Source organism: Lissotriton vulgaris, chromosome 9 (genome assembly GCF_964263255.1).
Source record: "Lissotriton vulgaris chromosome 9, aLisVul1.2, whole genome shotgun sequence".
NCBI classification, from domain to species: Eukaryota; Metazoa; Chordata; class Amphibia; order Caudata; family Salamandridae; genus Lissotriton; species Lissotriton vulgaris.
The window spans coordinates 825,335,010-825,350,335 of record NC_141697.1 but is presented as its reverse complement, the minus strand read 5'-3'; the positions used below and the strand labels follow the sequence as shown (position 1 = coordinate 825,350,335).

General features: G+C 49.1%; 1 protein-coding gene and 1 pseudogene across 1 annotated transcript in view; both read right to left on the bottom strand.

The window, feature by feature from the left end:
* The window catches only part of TOP6BL (TOP6B like initiator of meiotic double strand breaks), a 2,408,555-nt gene that overhangs the window by 483,605 nt on the left and 1,909,624 nt on the right, over positions 1-15,326 (bottom strand). The window lies entirely within an intron of this gene.
* Positions 11,989-12,545, bottom strand: LOC147692310 (protein MAL2 pseudogene; annotated as a pseudogene).

The following is a 15,326-nucleotide window of genomic DNA, read 5'->3' as shown; positions in this document are numbered from 1 at the left end:
ACCCTTAAGCAAGGAGGCTATGCAGGCACCGAAATGCCGAAGTTACCTAGCCACGAGGGCTGCGGCTGCACAAGTCTTACAGGCGTCGGGGGTCTTCGCTGACGAGCCAGGAGCCGGAAGGAAAGGAGTTGCTGGCCGGCGACCAGTGATGAATAGTTCGTAGAGATCCAAGCCTGGACCAGAGATCGTTGATACCTGAAAGCAGAGGGGACCAAGTTCGTACTACTAGCCAGTAGTCAGAGGGTACCAGGAAGGCACCGGATGGCCGTCACCTCGACTAGGTGAGTGGGCGACGCTAGGCTCTGCAGTCTCACGGACCAGGAGGCGTTGTCGGCGACCAGGATGGAGGTGCGAGCTGTCCCATGAAGGTTGATGCTGTCGGCGTCGCTGGGCCCAGGATTGGGGCAACAAGCCTTGGCAGATTTCAGGGCCACGTGGTGGGCCTAAAATGGCATCTGGAGTGGACCAGGAGGGTCCGGGGTGCTCCTCTCGCAGAAGGGAGCAAAGGCCAGTCTGGAGCAACCAGACCAGCAGCGTTGATTTGTCGGAGGTCGTCAAGAAGGGCACAAGCCGGCGGCTAGTGACCATACAACGTGCTGAACAGCAAATAGCAGAAGGGCCCCACGCAGATCGTGGAGATGCTGGGAGGCTGCACTTCGGTGCTGGAGCTGCTCAGGGTCGGGGCTTCTCGGACCCCAGAGCACTCACCAGAGGATTCCTTCGGTGGTCGTGCTGGTTAAGAAAGCGTGCAGGTTTTGATAATGGCCGGTCCCTCGAGGTCTCGTCGCACCCACAGATCTCAGCTGAGCTGACGACGTGGGTAGAGGTCAGAGGTGCCAGGGAAGCCGGTTCTCGTCGAGCTGGGCAGTCGGATTCCTGAGGAAGGACTTGCAGCAAACCGCAGAGTTCTTAGATGGTGCCTGCGGATGCAGGGTGACTACTCCTTAGCCACAAGGGAGTCTTGAAGTCCTTTCGTAGAAAGTATTCTTGATTCAAAGATGATCTAATTGGAAGGGTCCCCGCTCCGGCCTTTATCCTAAAGAAAGGGGTGGGTACATGACTAGGTCCTGCCCTAGGGGTGGGACCAGGAAGGGGGGTAGTTACACCCCTCTCCCCAGCCGGACTTTCCCCAGGTCAGGGGCTGCGCGCCCCTGGAACTGGTTCTAACCGGCAGATGCGTAGTGAGCACTGGGGTGCCACTCCGCAGTCACCTTCTCGCAAAGCCCTACCTACCCAGAATACACAAACCCTGTCTGGGATGGTGCGAACACCGCCCTGGACAGGAAACCCTTTGTCCAAGCTCTCCTCGCTGGAAGGACTCCCAGCAGCAGGAGGTCAGACTCGTGTCTGTGGTGGCAGTATACATTTTGTGGAGCTGAGGCTTTAGTTAACTTTAACCGGGGTTCACAGTTACGTACATGTCGTGTCCCTCTAGAAGGGTGGAATGCTAACCTCGTCGTCAGAATTGGTGAGGGGGCAGCATCCCGATTCGTATGACTCCTTACTCGACATGTCTTGATAACGCTATATCGAAGTTACCGATATGATACGCGTTATCATGGAACAGCCATTGGGTCTTGGTTCCGCAAGCTGCAACCGGGCTCGGCTCGTGCCAGAGCCCAATTCACACGGTTCCATGCACTCTGCCTTCAGGATTGTCAAGGCCTGCCATAGGAGTGACTGATAGGAACCCGGGTGTCCATTGTGAGGTTAGGTATAGGGATACTATACCTAAAGCGACGAGCGAGTACGCTACGTTGCCCCAGCTGTCGTGCAGCCAGTTGTGTCAGATTTAGATGGCCATCCAGGGGTGGCATAATACATGCTTCAGCCCCTGGTAGGCCCTGGGTACACCGATGCCCTGAGTTACAGGGTCTGACAAGGTGGCCCAGTTCCAATTGGGTAATGCACCTAAGGTACACGCATCCATTTAGTGAGAGAACAGCTAGGCTGTGGGTCTGATTAGCAGGCCCACAGCCCGAGAAAGTCGTAAACCAGTGAAACAAAAGCAAAAAGTCCGGGTGATCATAGGATTGCAGACCCTACTCTCCTACATGACCCCCCCCCCCCCAAACGTTGGGACAATAAGCTAACCTTGACCAGGTGAGTCTTCTTGTTCTAAGTGGAAATACCTGGAGAGCCCATCTGCATTGCCATGATCAGTGCCCGGTCTATGCTCCACTGTGAAGTCCATCCCCTGTAGGGAAATGGACCACCTAAGCAGTTTGGGGTTTTCACCCTTCATCTGATTTAGCCATAGGAGGGGCTTATGGTCGGTCTGAATCTTGAAATGAGTGCCAAACAAGTATGGCCTCAGTTTCTTCAGGGCCCACACCACAGCGAAGGCCTCCCTCTCTATAGCTGACCAATTTTTCTCTCTGGGGGTCAGCCGTCTGCTTATAAAAGCAATGGGCTGGCCATTACCATCGAAATTCAGTTGAGATAGAACAGCTCCCACACCCAACTCAGACGCATCTGTTTGGACAATGAATGGTTTGGAGTAGTCTGGACTCTTGAGGATAGGTGCCGTGCACATGGCCTGTTTTAGGTCATCGAATGCTTTTTGACAGCTCGCTGTCGACTGAACCTTTTTTGGCATTTTCTTACTCGTCAGCTCATTAAGCGGAGTCACAATCGATCCGTAATTTCTGACGAACTTCCGGTAGTAACCAGTCAGGCCCAAGAAAGCTCGAACCTGAGTCTGGGTGGTTGGAGGAGCCCAGTCCCTGATTGACTGTATCTTGCTCTCCAGTGGTTGAACTTGGCCTCCACCTACAAGGTGGCCCAAGTATACAACCTGTGTCTGCCCTATCTGGCACTTGGTGGCCTTGATAGTGAGACCTGCTGCTTGCAGAGCCTCTAACACTTTCCGCAGGTGGACCAGGTGATCCTCCCAGGTGGAGCTAAAGACAGCGATATCGTCTAGATACGCCGCACAGAAGTCGTCCAGCCCAGTGAGAACGTGATTCACCAACCGTTGGAAGGTGGCAGGTGCATTTTTCAAACCAAAGGGCATCACCACGAACTGATAATGCCCACCAGGGGTAGAAAATGCGGTCTTAGGCTTGGCGTCCTCAGCTAACCTGATTTGCCAATACCCAGCTGTCAGGTCAAACGTACTTAAGTAGTTGGCCGAAGCCAATCTATCGATAAGCTCGTCTGCCCTTGGTATTGGGTGGGCATCAGTCTTAGTGACCGCATTGAGACCCCTGTAGTCTACGCAGAACCTCATCTCTTTCTTACCGCCCGGGGTGTGAGGTTTCGGCACTAGAACTACGGGACTAGCCGAGGGGCTGTCCGAGGGTTCAATGCCTCCCAGCTCCAACATTTTCTGCACTTCACTTCGGATGCAGTCTCTAATGTGATCGGGTTGCCTGTAGATTTTACTCTTGACGGGCAAGCTCTCACCAGTGTCGACCTCATGGGTGCACCAATTGGTCTGACTGGGTGTTAGAGAGAACATATGCCGGAAGGATTGAAGAACCTGTTTACAATCCTCCTGTTGATGTTCGGAGAGGCTGCCACAAAAGACAACACCGTCTACCAATCCATCGTCAGGATTCTGAGTGAGCAGGTCGGGGAGAGGGTCACTCTCCTCCTCCTGTCCCTCATCTATGGCCATGAGCAAACTCATGTCCTTCCTGTCGACATATGCTTTGAGCCTGTTGACATGGAGCACCCTGTGGGGGCTCCGGGGAGTTCCAAGGTCTACCAGGTAGGTGACCTCTCCCTTTTTCTCCAGGATGGTGTAGGGCCCGGACCATTTGTCCTTGAGCGCTGCTGGGGCCACTGGCTCCAACACCCACACCTTCTGTCCGGGCTGATAAACAGTCAAGACAGCCTTTTGGTCATGCCAAGCTTTCTGGAGTTCTTGGCTGGCCTTAAGGTTTTCGGATGCCTTCTCCATGTACTCAGCCATCCGCGAGCGGAGACCAAGCACATAGTCCACTATGCTGGTTGCAGGATTTTTGAGAGGTCTCTCTCATCCTTCCTTCACCAAACACAGGGGTCCTCTTACAGGATGCCAGTACAAAAGTTCAAAAGGGCTCTAGCCAACCCACTTCTGTGGGACTTCTATGTAAGCGAATAAAAGGCAGGGAATCAGGACGTCCCATCTACGCCGAAGCTTTTCAGGTGGTTCATGAATCATCCCTTTTAGGGTCCTGTTGAATCTCTCAACAAGCCCATTGCATTGTGGATGATAGGGTGTAGTGAACTTGTAGTTGACACCACATTCCTTCCACATAGCAGTTAAGTAGCTCGACATGAAGTTTGCACCTCTGTCGGAGACGACCTCCTTAGGGAAGTCCACTCTGGAGAATACTCCAACTAGGGCTCTTGCCACCACAGGGGCTGTAGTGGTCCTAAGGGGAATAGCTTCAGGATACCTGGTGGCATGATCCACTACCACCAGTATAAACTTGTGCCCTGATGGTGTTGGTGGTTCCATGGGACCGACGATGTCGATCCCCACCCGTTCAAAGGGTACCCCCACCACAGGCATTGGTATAAGGGGGGCCTTTGTTGTGCCACCTGACTTACCACTGGCTTGGCAAGTGACACAGGAGCGACAAAACTCCTTGGTATCTTCGTTCATGTGAGGCCAGTGAAAGTGCGAGACAAGCCTGTCCCACGTCTTCGTCTGGCCTAAGTGTCCTGCTAAGGGAATCTCGTGGGCCAAGGTAAGGAGGAAACCACGCTGAGACAAGGGGATAACCAGCCTCCTGGTCATGCCAGGCTTGGGGTCTCTTGCCTCAGTGTACAGGAGTCCATCTTCCCAGTATACCTTGTGGGTACCTGTGGCGTTCCCAGCAGCCTCAGCAGCAGCCTGCTGTCTGAGGGGTTCAAGGGAAGGGCAGTCTAACTGGTCCTTTCCCAGGTCTTCTCGTGTGGGTCCCCCTGAACCCAGAAACTCAACTTGATCAAGTTCGAGTTCTTTAGGTTCAGTTTCCCGCAATTCCTGGAGGTCAGCCTCCTCTGAGACTTGATCCTCGACCTGGGGCAAGGGGGAAGGCGAGGCCTTAACCCGACTGCTCTTCTTCTTGGGAGGTGTCTGGTCCATTGTTCCAGGATCCAGCACCTGTTCAGTGGGGCATCGTCTGACCTGTGACCTGGTCACAGCAAACACATGTGCTGGCAAGCCTAACATCTCCATGTGAGTCCGTTGCTCCACTTCCGACCATTGTGATGACTCCAAATCATTGCCCAACAAACAATCCACTGGGAGGTCTGAACTAACAACAACCTTTTTCTGGCCATTTACCCCTCCCCAGGAGAAAGCAACAATCGCCAAACTATGACTGGTAGTGACGTTGCTGGCATTGGTCACCAGGAATTCTGTACCTGGCATGATCTGTCCAGGGTCCACAAAGTTAGGTGTCACCATGGTGACACTGGCACAAGTGTCCCTATAGGCCTGAGCCATTTTTCCATTTATCAAAGGCGTCTGTCGCTATTTGCCCAAAGTATTGGGACTGACATCGGGGGATATGTCCACTTCCCCCGTACAGACAAGGACAGCCTGAGTGAGCGTACCAACTAAGTTGTCACACCCCTCAGAACCCAAGGTTAACCCAACTAGTCCCTTGGGAGGCGCACTACTACTGCTGGCTGTACTAGGGGACACAGGTGCCGTAGGGGCTGCAGTAGCAGGAGTCTGCCCTCCTTTCTTGGTGCACTCACTAAACCAGTGAGTTTTACTTTTACAGTATTGGCACCACCTTTTCGATTGGCCTTCTTGATTCTTCTTTTTCTGGGAAGCCTGACCCCCCCCCTCTTTGGGTTGTTGGGGACCTGTCGAAGACTTCTGGTCATTTTGTTCCCCTTTCGAATCTTTACCCTTCTGGTCTGCTTTCTTCTGACCACCCTGGTTCTGGCCCTGGTTTTGCTTGACCCTTGTTCTGACCCATCTGTCTGCCTTCTTTCGCAATTCTTGGGGAGAGGTCAGATCCGAGTCGACAAGGTGCTGATGCAACAACTGGTTCTGACAATTGTTTAAAATCTGTTCTCGCATGATCAAATTATACAATCCTGTGTAATCAGTAACCTTACTGCCCAGCAACCAGCCCTCCAAAGCCTTAGTGGCACAATCAACGAAATCAGACCAGTCCTGAGACTGAGTTTTCTGGGTATCCCTGAACAGCAACCTGTACTGCTCAGTGGTTAGGCCGAACCCATCAATCAGTGTGTTCTTCAGGACCTGGTAATTGTTAGCATCCTCGACCCTAGTAGTGAGGAGCTTATCTCTACCTTTACCTTCAAAGGAGAGCCACAAGATAGCTGCCCACTGACCCTGGGGGACGCACTGTACAGTGCAGGCCCGCTCCAAAGCAGTAATCCATTTGTGGATGTCGTCCCCTTGCTTAAAGGGGGGCACTATCTTATTCAGGTGCTTAGTGTCTAAACTCCTGGGTTCCCGTGGGGGAATGCTGCCACCAGTGGGAATTGTCCCACTCAATTCTTGCTCTCTAGCAAAGGCGAGTCTTTCTTTGGCTAGGGCAAGTTCTTCCCTTTCGATCCGCAGATTGACTTCCCGCTCCTTCGCTTTGTACACTCTCCTCTGGGGGGATGTCATCCCTCTTCGAGCAGAGCCTCGAGAGCCATTGGTTCGAACGGATCTGTTAGAACCTCTCGACAGAGATCTAACTCGTCCGTTCCCAATGTTAAGCTGGCCCGAGAGAGGCCCCAGGGGTCTCCTAGTACCATTCTCGTGCCGGCTTAAGTTGTCCTGGGTTAGCTGGCTAACTATGACTGGACCTTTGTCTGCCTCGTCCCCAGATGTCTCTGGCTCCTCGTCCTCCTCTTCACCTTCCGCGGAGAGATGGATAAGGTCAGGGTCACCTCGGGTTCCCTCGAGGGGGGGAATATCCACTTCTGGATGAGAAGGGTCGGTGTTACCCGCCCTCCTTGCATCATAAGTCTCCAAGAGACCAATCAGAAACGGAATAGTAGGGTTTGCACCTGTTTTAGCTTCCGAGACGTACAGATCTGTCGCATCTCGTGGAAGCTAAGTGCAGCATATCTGGAGGTGACCTGTGGAAGGTCGACTGACACAAGGGGAGACTCAGAGTTTCCTCCTTTGTCTGACATGCTGCTTCTAGTGTGGTGTAAGTGATGCACCTACCTACACTATGGGTTTACCTACTGATCCCTTGCTAAGAGTTGTAGCCAAGGTGTGCTAAGCCTTGAGGAGCTACAACAGCTGGTTCAGTAGAACTCAGAGTATTCTAAGCTAAGTTATATGTACCTGGAGTACTTATGCGATCTTTCACAAGATATTCTTAGGATACGCGTGGTAAAACAACAGCAAGCTCAAATCCCAACCGCTGCTCACCAATGTGAGAAGTTGGCCCGATATGCAGCGTTCGCTATTCTAGCGACCACTATGCATCGGTCCAAACGACCTTATGGTGATTGGTTGAAAGTCAACCTTAGACCAGCTATCCTAGTAGCGTGGATACGAGCAGTCTTCGGGCTAAACTCTAGAGGGCATGTTAAGCCAGCTGTTATACCATCACATACCCCTTGAACACCAAGTGAAAGGACACCACACAAGTGTTATGAAAATAAACAGTATATTTATTAGAATCACAGCAGCCCTGTACTCTTTATGAGGATAGGGTACTAAGCACAGAACAAAACTCTTAGGAAAATACTTCAAGTGCACAATTAAAACAAGTACCCGAGGGCACGGAAAGTTCTAGTGGTCTCGGGCGGACCCGATAAGGCAAGTCGGAAGCGAGGGACTAAGGGCCCTTAAGTAAGGAGGCTATGCAGGCACCGAAATGCCGAAGTTACCTAGCCACGAGGGCTGCGGCTGCACAAGTCTTACAGGCGTCGGGGGTCTTCGCTGACGAGCCAGGAGCCGGAAGGAAAGGAGTTGCTGGCCGGCGACCAGTGATGAATAGTTCGTAGAGATCCAAGCCTGGACCAGAGATCTTTGATACCTGAAAGCAGAGGGGACCAAGTTCGTACTACTAGCCAGTAGTCAGAGGGTACCAGGAAGGCACTGGATGGCCGTCACCTCGACTAGGTGAGTGGGCGACGCTAGGCTCTGCAGTCTCACGGACCAGGAGGCGTTGTCGGCGACCAGGATGGAGGTGCGAGCTGTCCCACGAAGGTTGATGCTGTCGGCGTCGCTGGGCCCAGGATTGGGGCAACAAGCCTTGGCAGATTTCAGGGCCACGTGGTGGGCCTAAAATGGCGTCTGAAGTGGACCAGAAGGGTCCGGGGTGCTCCTCTCGCAGAAGGGAGCAAAGGCCAGTCTGGAGCAACCAGACCAGCAGCGTTGATTTGTCGGAGGTCGTCAAGAAGGGCACAAGCCGGCGGCTAGTGACCAGACAACGTGCTGAACAGCAAATAGCAGAAGGGCCCCACGCAGATCGTGGAGATGCTGGGAGGCTGCACTTCGGTGCTGGAGCTGCTCAGGGTTGGGGCTTCTTGGACCCCAGAGCACTCACCAGAGGATTCCTTCGGTGGTCGTGCTGGTTAAGAAAGCGTGCAGGTTTTGATGATGGCCGGTCCCTCGAGGTCTCGTCGCACCCACAGATCTCAGCTGAGCTGACGACGTGGGTAGAGGTCAGAGGTGCCAGGGAAGCCGGTTCTTGTTGAGCTGGGCAGTCGGATTCCTGAGGAAGGACTTGCAGCAAACCGCAGAGTTCTTAGATGGTGCCTGTGGATGCAGGGTGACTACTCCTTAGCCACAAGGGAGAAATCTTGAGAAGAGTCTCGAAGTCCTTTCGTAGAAAGTATTCTTGATTCAAAGATGATCTAATTTGGAAGGGTCCCCGCTCCGGCCTTTATCCTAAAGAAAGGGGTGGGTACATGACTAGGTCCTGCCCTAGGGGTGGGACCAGGAAGGGGGGTAGTTACACCCCTCTCCCCTGCCGGACTTTCCCCAGGTCAGGGGCTGCGCGCCCCTGGAACTGGTTCTAACCGGCAGATGCGTAGTGAGCACCGGGATGCCACTCCGCAGTCACCTTCTCGCAAAGCCCTACCTACCCAGAATACACAAACCCTGTCTGGGACGGTTCGAACACCGCCCTGGACAGGAAACCCTTTGTCCAAGCTCTCCTCGCTGGAAGGACTCCCAGCAGCAGGAGGTCAGACTCGTGTCTGTGGTGGCAGTATCCATTTTGTGGAGCTGAGGCTTTAGTTAACTTTAACCGGGGTTCACAGTTACGTACATGTCGTGTCCCTCTAGAAGGGCGGAATGCTAACCTCGTCGCCAGAATTGGTGAGGGGGCAGCATCCCGATTCGCATGACACCTTACTCGACATGTCTTGATAACGCTATATCGAAGTTACCGATATGATACGCGTTATCATGGAACAGCCATTGGGTCTTGGTTCCGCAAGCTGCAACCGGGCTCGGCTCATGCCAGAGCCCAATTCACACGGTTCCATGCACTCTGCCTTCAGGATTGTCAAGGCCTGCCATAGGAGTGACTGATAGGAACCCGGGTGTCCATTGTAAGGTTAGGTATAGGGATACTATACCTAAAGCGACGAGCGAGTGCGCTACGTTGCCCCAGCTGTCGTGCAGCCAGTTGTGTCAGATTTAGATGGCCATCCAGGGGTGGCATAATACATGCTTCAGCCCCTGGTAGGCCCTGGGTACACCGATGCCCTGAGTTACAGGGTCTGACAAGGTGGCCCAGTTCCAATTGGGTAATGCACCTAAGGTACACGCATCAATTTAGTGAGAGAACAGCTAGGCTGTGGGTCTGATTAGCAGGCCCACAGCCCGAGAAAGTCGTAAACCAGTGAAACAAAAGCAAAAAGTCCGGGTGATCATAGGATTGCAGACCCTACTCTCCTACAGTGGTAACAAGTGTTGGAGACCTTTTAGAATCCTGTTTACAATATGGAACTTAAAAAGGGATGGCTCATCAGGCAAAAGCAGAAATGCAGAGATGGCAGAAAGATAGTTTTTAAGGTGTCCAAAGCAGAGCCCTGCTGAGCAAGAGAGAAAATAAACAAAAGAATCTGAGAAGGGGGAGGGGGGAGAAAGGCGGCCAACCTGTTTTTCTGCACACCATGCCACTAACCTTCCCCACCGGCAGGCGTATACCATCTTGGCAGAGAGATGCCAGGCTGCCAAAACGACATTACAGACTTCTGGCAAAAGATCAAAAGCTGTCAACTGTTGCCGCTCATCTCCACACATGAAGGCGGAAACTTGACAGATTTGGGTAAAGAACCCTCCCCTGTGCAGCGACAGAAGATCCTCCCAATGGGGCAGCTTTATTGGAGGACCAAGCAATTCGGATACCAGACTCTCTAAGTCCAGTCCAGTGCCACAAGGATGACTTGGGCATGGTCGTTCAAGATTTTCTTGAGAACTCTGGACAGGAGTGGTATGGGCAGAAAGGCATATGGAGGCATGAGCTCCACTCGAGACGAAAAGGGTCGACGAGCAAGAGCCGCCTTGGAAACTCTGGGGTGCAGAACTGCTTACTTTGCGTGTTCTCTGTGGTGGTGAACAGATCCAACCAAGGTTTTTCATAGCGCTGAAAGAGACCTTGCACCACCTCTGGATTGAAACACCATTCGTGATCCACTAGGAATCTTCGGCTGAGTTTGTCTGCCCTGGCATTTAGAGATCCCACCAGGGAAATAACCTGACATTCCAGCCATGTGCAGAGACGCAGGACCTCTTGACCAAGGCAAAAAGTTTTATATTTCTTTGAAATAGTTGCCATGTAACCAACATTAAAATTGTTCATGTGATTTAAATGTAAACTATAGTTAGCATGTCACAGTATAAACTGTAAAAATAATAATACACTATACAGCACTGTAGAAACCAAATATGATAAAATGTGCCATTCTTACACAACATACATATTTGCTAATCAAACACTGGCAAATACAAATGACCATCCTCTATTTCAGTACGTCACAAAAGAATGCAGACTTGTCACATATTACAGTAGGTTGGTAGCTAAACAAAAAGACTGTAGACAACAGCTAATTATGAATATAAATATATTTTTTTAATCAGGCCGAATTTCTCAGTACATAACCAGAAGCATTAGAACCTGTGACAGACCATATGTAACCAAAATATTTGTTCAGATTTAAAATAACTATCCATAAAAATATGATGAAAAAAGTAAACTAGTTTGGTATTATCAAACTGGCACAAAGATATAAACGCAAAAAGAAAAATGTAAATGAAAAAACAATATATACATATGATATCAAGAGAGAAAAATTCCAGCCATGACAATATCTGAATTTTAATATATAACTGGCCCAATATCTGTGTCTTGGACAAACAATTAAAAAAAATTGCGTTTAAAAATGTCCTTACAAGTTTGATATGATTGGCACATTTGCACTGCAGCGAACATTCAGTTTTATTTTAAGGTCACAATCACCCACGTTATTACTAGTAGTAAGGCAGACAATTCCATGTTTAAGTCTTCTTATAGACTGTTAACCATTTTATAGAACCACAACAATGCTCAAGACTTGTGCAGGCTGTAAGACCGCAGTAGCAGGAATTATGAAGGGTCACCACTGTATTATTTGGAACAGAAATTTTAGATAATAAAGTGCTTGTTAGAAACACTGCCTAACATTTGTCAAACTATAAACCATGATAAAACCTCAAGTGTGCTATGATGCTCCTAAATACAAAAGACTACTTACACAGAGAGGCTGTGGGCAACAAACAAAATATTCTCTCTCTGAAAAGTATGTATACATAAGCTTCTCCAATAATTAACAGATTCACCCACCAGATGGGAAGGATTCCTTAAACTGCAGTTTGTTAAAATAATAGGATTTATTCTGCATTATTTTGAATGAGGAAACTTAACTTTTTGAACTGCATGTGTTATTAATATTCCATTATCTCATAGTCAACATATTTCAATTTTGACCCCCAAGACTTTGTTTTGTAGAACAATGGACAATCGTCAGCATTCACGGTACAACTGTATTGAAGTGCTTTTTCCCAAAATGCCATCATTCTGTTGGAAGATTTTTCTTTAGGGATAGTTTTTTGTGTTATACTTTCCATCTGCGAAATCCGAGGACCATACTGCAACCATAACATAAAGTAACCGCAAATGCAAAAATGGTGGCAGGTACATTTAGACCAATCTGGTTGTCCTTTAAGTGTATAACAGAAGAATGTTCTTGTCTCATAAGGGTGGCCAATGAGGCGGTTGCAGCTTCCAGTACAAAAGCTCCAAAGTAAAAAAAAAGGCAAAAAAATGGAAAGCAAAATCCATAAAGTTCCAGATGGCATTAATTTTACTGGCGAATCCGCAAAGAAAGATGGAAAGGTAGCAGGCAGAGATGAAAAATGAAGTCACTGATGCAAACATCACCCACCCCTGTAACACAGGCACAGAAACTTGAGAGGCAGCTACCAAGATCCACACAAGTCCTCCAAATATCAGCTCATGGCAGATAAAAGCTCCTGAGTATGATCTCAGCACCTCTGGTCCTTAGGGTAGGGTCACTAGGACGGTGCCATAACTGAGGGCAGCCGCAGGAATGGGAGTCGGGGGTGCACCCAGTTCAGCCATGCTCACTGTTTCTGCAGATCGGGTGCATCCTGAAGGTACCTGGTACCTGGCTCGGATTGCAGCAGCAACAGCTACCAAGGGTCCACGACCCCACTCTACCGTGCTTGTTGCAGTAACAGATGGCTGTGGTGTTGTCCGTGAATAACTGCACTAGCCTTTCCTTGATGGAGAGTAAAAGCTGTTATTCTTAGTATCTGAATTGGTATGTGTCTTCAAGGAAAGAGTATGCTTGTATGTGATTAGGCAACCATTTAACACATTGAAATGAACAAACCCTGTAGTCAGGCATTGGAATAAAGCAGCACTGTTCTTTGCCACATATTCTGCCACAATTACTGGGCACTTCTGATTACACACTTCATCTCCCATCAGGCTATGAGTCGTTCTTCTCCCATCAGGCTATGAGTCACTGTTAAGGCCCATCTGCCATCAGGCCAGGAGTCATACATCTCCCATCAGGCTATGTTTCACTGTTTAGGCCCATCAGGTTATGAGTCACTGTTTAGGCCATGAGTCACTGTTTAGGCCATGAGTCACTGTTACATTTTGGGAGTTGGCCTGTGGACAGTATATAACCACTCCAACCGATCACGCCCTTTGCTAGGCAATCTCGCCTGTCATCACAGAACTGCTTCTACTCCTGCCATCTGGATTCAGCTCCTGCCTGAAGACTTCCACGACCGGACTTCTGCCATTGAGGGACACCCATCAGATCTCCCCTTCTGCCGGCGAGGGACGTCCTTCATATCTTCATCTGTTCTGTTCTGGCTCTAAGGAAGCGGTCCTGAACAACGGGAGGATTACCCAGTCAACTAAGTCAGCGCAGCCGAGGCCGCGCGCGCACGTGACTAATAGCATTTTAATGTGATATTCAAATTATGATTTAAAAGCTGTTAATCTTTAGTCGATTCTGTTCCAGCACGTGCTATGGAACTATTAACATTGTTGAAATAGCATGTTATGCAGCTTGCTTACGCACTATTAACCCTTTGCAAACCACAGGTAATGCAACCTTGAGAAAAAATTACAAACCACTAACGCATTTATGACCTGCATGTGACGCAGCTCTAGAAAAGCAGGAAGGAACTTTCAATAGAGAGGCTTTATCTCTATGGACTTAAGTTTCACAGCGGTTCCTGTTCATCCACGTTTGTCTAACAAAAAACATCTGGCTCATAGCTTTTATGTAAGTGGTTTATTCGCATTAGCTGGAGTAATGCAAGTATGAGTGTAACCTAATCCACATCTAACTTCCTGTATGTTTGTTGATTGGGAGGTTGAAGAGGCTAAGGGTGCTGATACTCTCTTGTTCTTCTCTTACACAGTCTTAAACGCTCCCTGGGCCTTCCAGTTCCTGCATTCACCGCCTCGCTTTTAATATTGCCAAGGGCCCAGCATTTAAATAACCCTTGTGGAAATTGGAACCCTAGGACAGTTTTTAACATACACCCTAAACACCACCACTGCACACTCACTAAACAATACCCGCTCCGCAGTAGTCAGGCATCGTAGCACACCCGAGGAACACTCTGTGCCTTCGGTCGGGACTGATGAAGAAGCATGCCAACAACTAGGTTTGTGGGTGAGGCCTTTTTTAAAAAACTAAGGTTTTTTCCTTACTACTGAATCACACATTTTGAGCTTCAACTCAACAGATAGTTCCTTTTGATTTTCATACATAAATTAAGAGAGGAGAACTAGCCTATCTCGGTTTCCTCTCTCTCCTATTGATATCTATTAATCATCAGGTATTGTCATACAATTACAGAGCATACAAAATTACAGTTGACAAAGCAAAGTACTATCTCTCCTAAGAGGGCCTGTGAGAACTTGGCCTGATATATGAAGTCTCCAATTCTGGGGGCACCTTGTATCAGTCCAAGCAATCCCTTATGGTGTTGGTTGTAAGTCAACCTTATAGACAAGCTATCCTAAGGGTAGCATGGACTAAGCAGCCTTAAAGGCTTAACTCAAGAGGGCATATGAAGCAAGCTGTTTTACCAATCACAATCCTGTGATATCAAATGAAAGGACACCACACAAGTTAAATATTATAAAAATATATGTATTTATTACTAGAATAATCCTCTGTACTCTTTATGCGTGCAGAGGCACAAGCGTTTAACTGTGCTTAACGTGCGAAGTTGGCCTGATATATGATGTCTCCAATTCCGGGGGCACCTTGTATCAGACCAAACAATCCCTAAAGGTGTTGGTTGTAAGTCAACCTTATAGACAAGCTATCCTAAGGGTAGAATGGACTAAGCAGCCTTAAAGGCTTAACTCAAGAGGGCATGTGAAGCAAGCTGCTTTAGCAATCACAATCCTGTAATATCAAATGAAAGGACACCACACAAGTTATATATTATAAAAATATATGTATTTATTACTAGAATAATCCTCTGTACTCTTTATGAGTGCAGAGGCACAAGCGTTTAAACAAAAGCACAGTTAAACATATGAAAGTTGCACAATTATGGATGAGGCCGGGGGGCCACGCAAACCATATATTAAAAAAGTGGTATAAGTATCACTAATCGAACAGTGGTCAGGCCTAGGGCCTGGGGAATCGCTGGGACTAATCGGGACTAGCAATACTGAAGTCGTGAAAAGCCTGCGGGATTCGGGTGCAGCGCTGAAAGAACACACATGCACCAATGCAAAGTCAATGGTGCGTAAAATTTATCGGGTTACAGTTTTAAGAGTCTTCCGACTGACCTAGAAGGACAAAACTTTAGACCTAGACACTAGAGGTGTATACCAATACAGGAGCACCGGCGT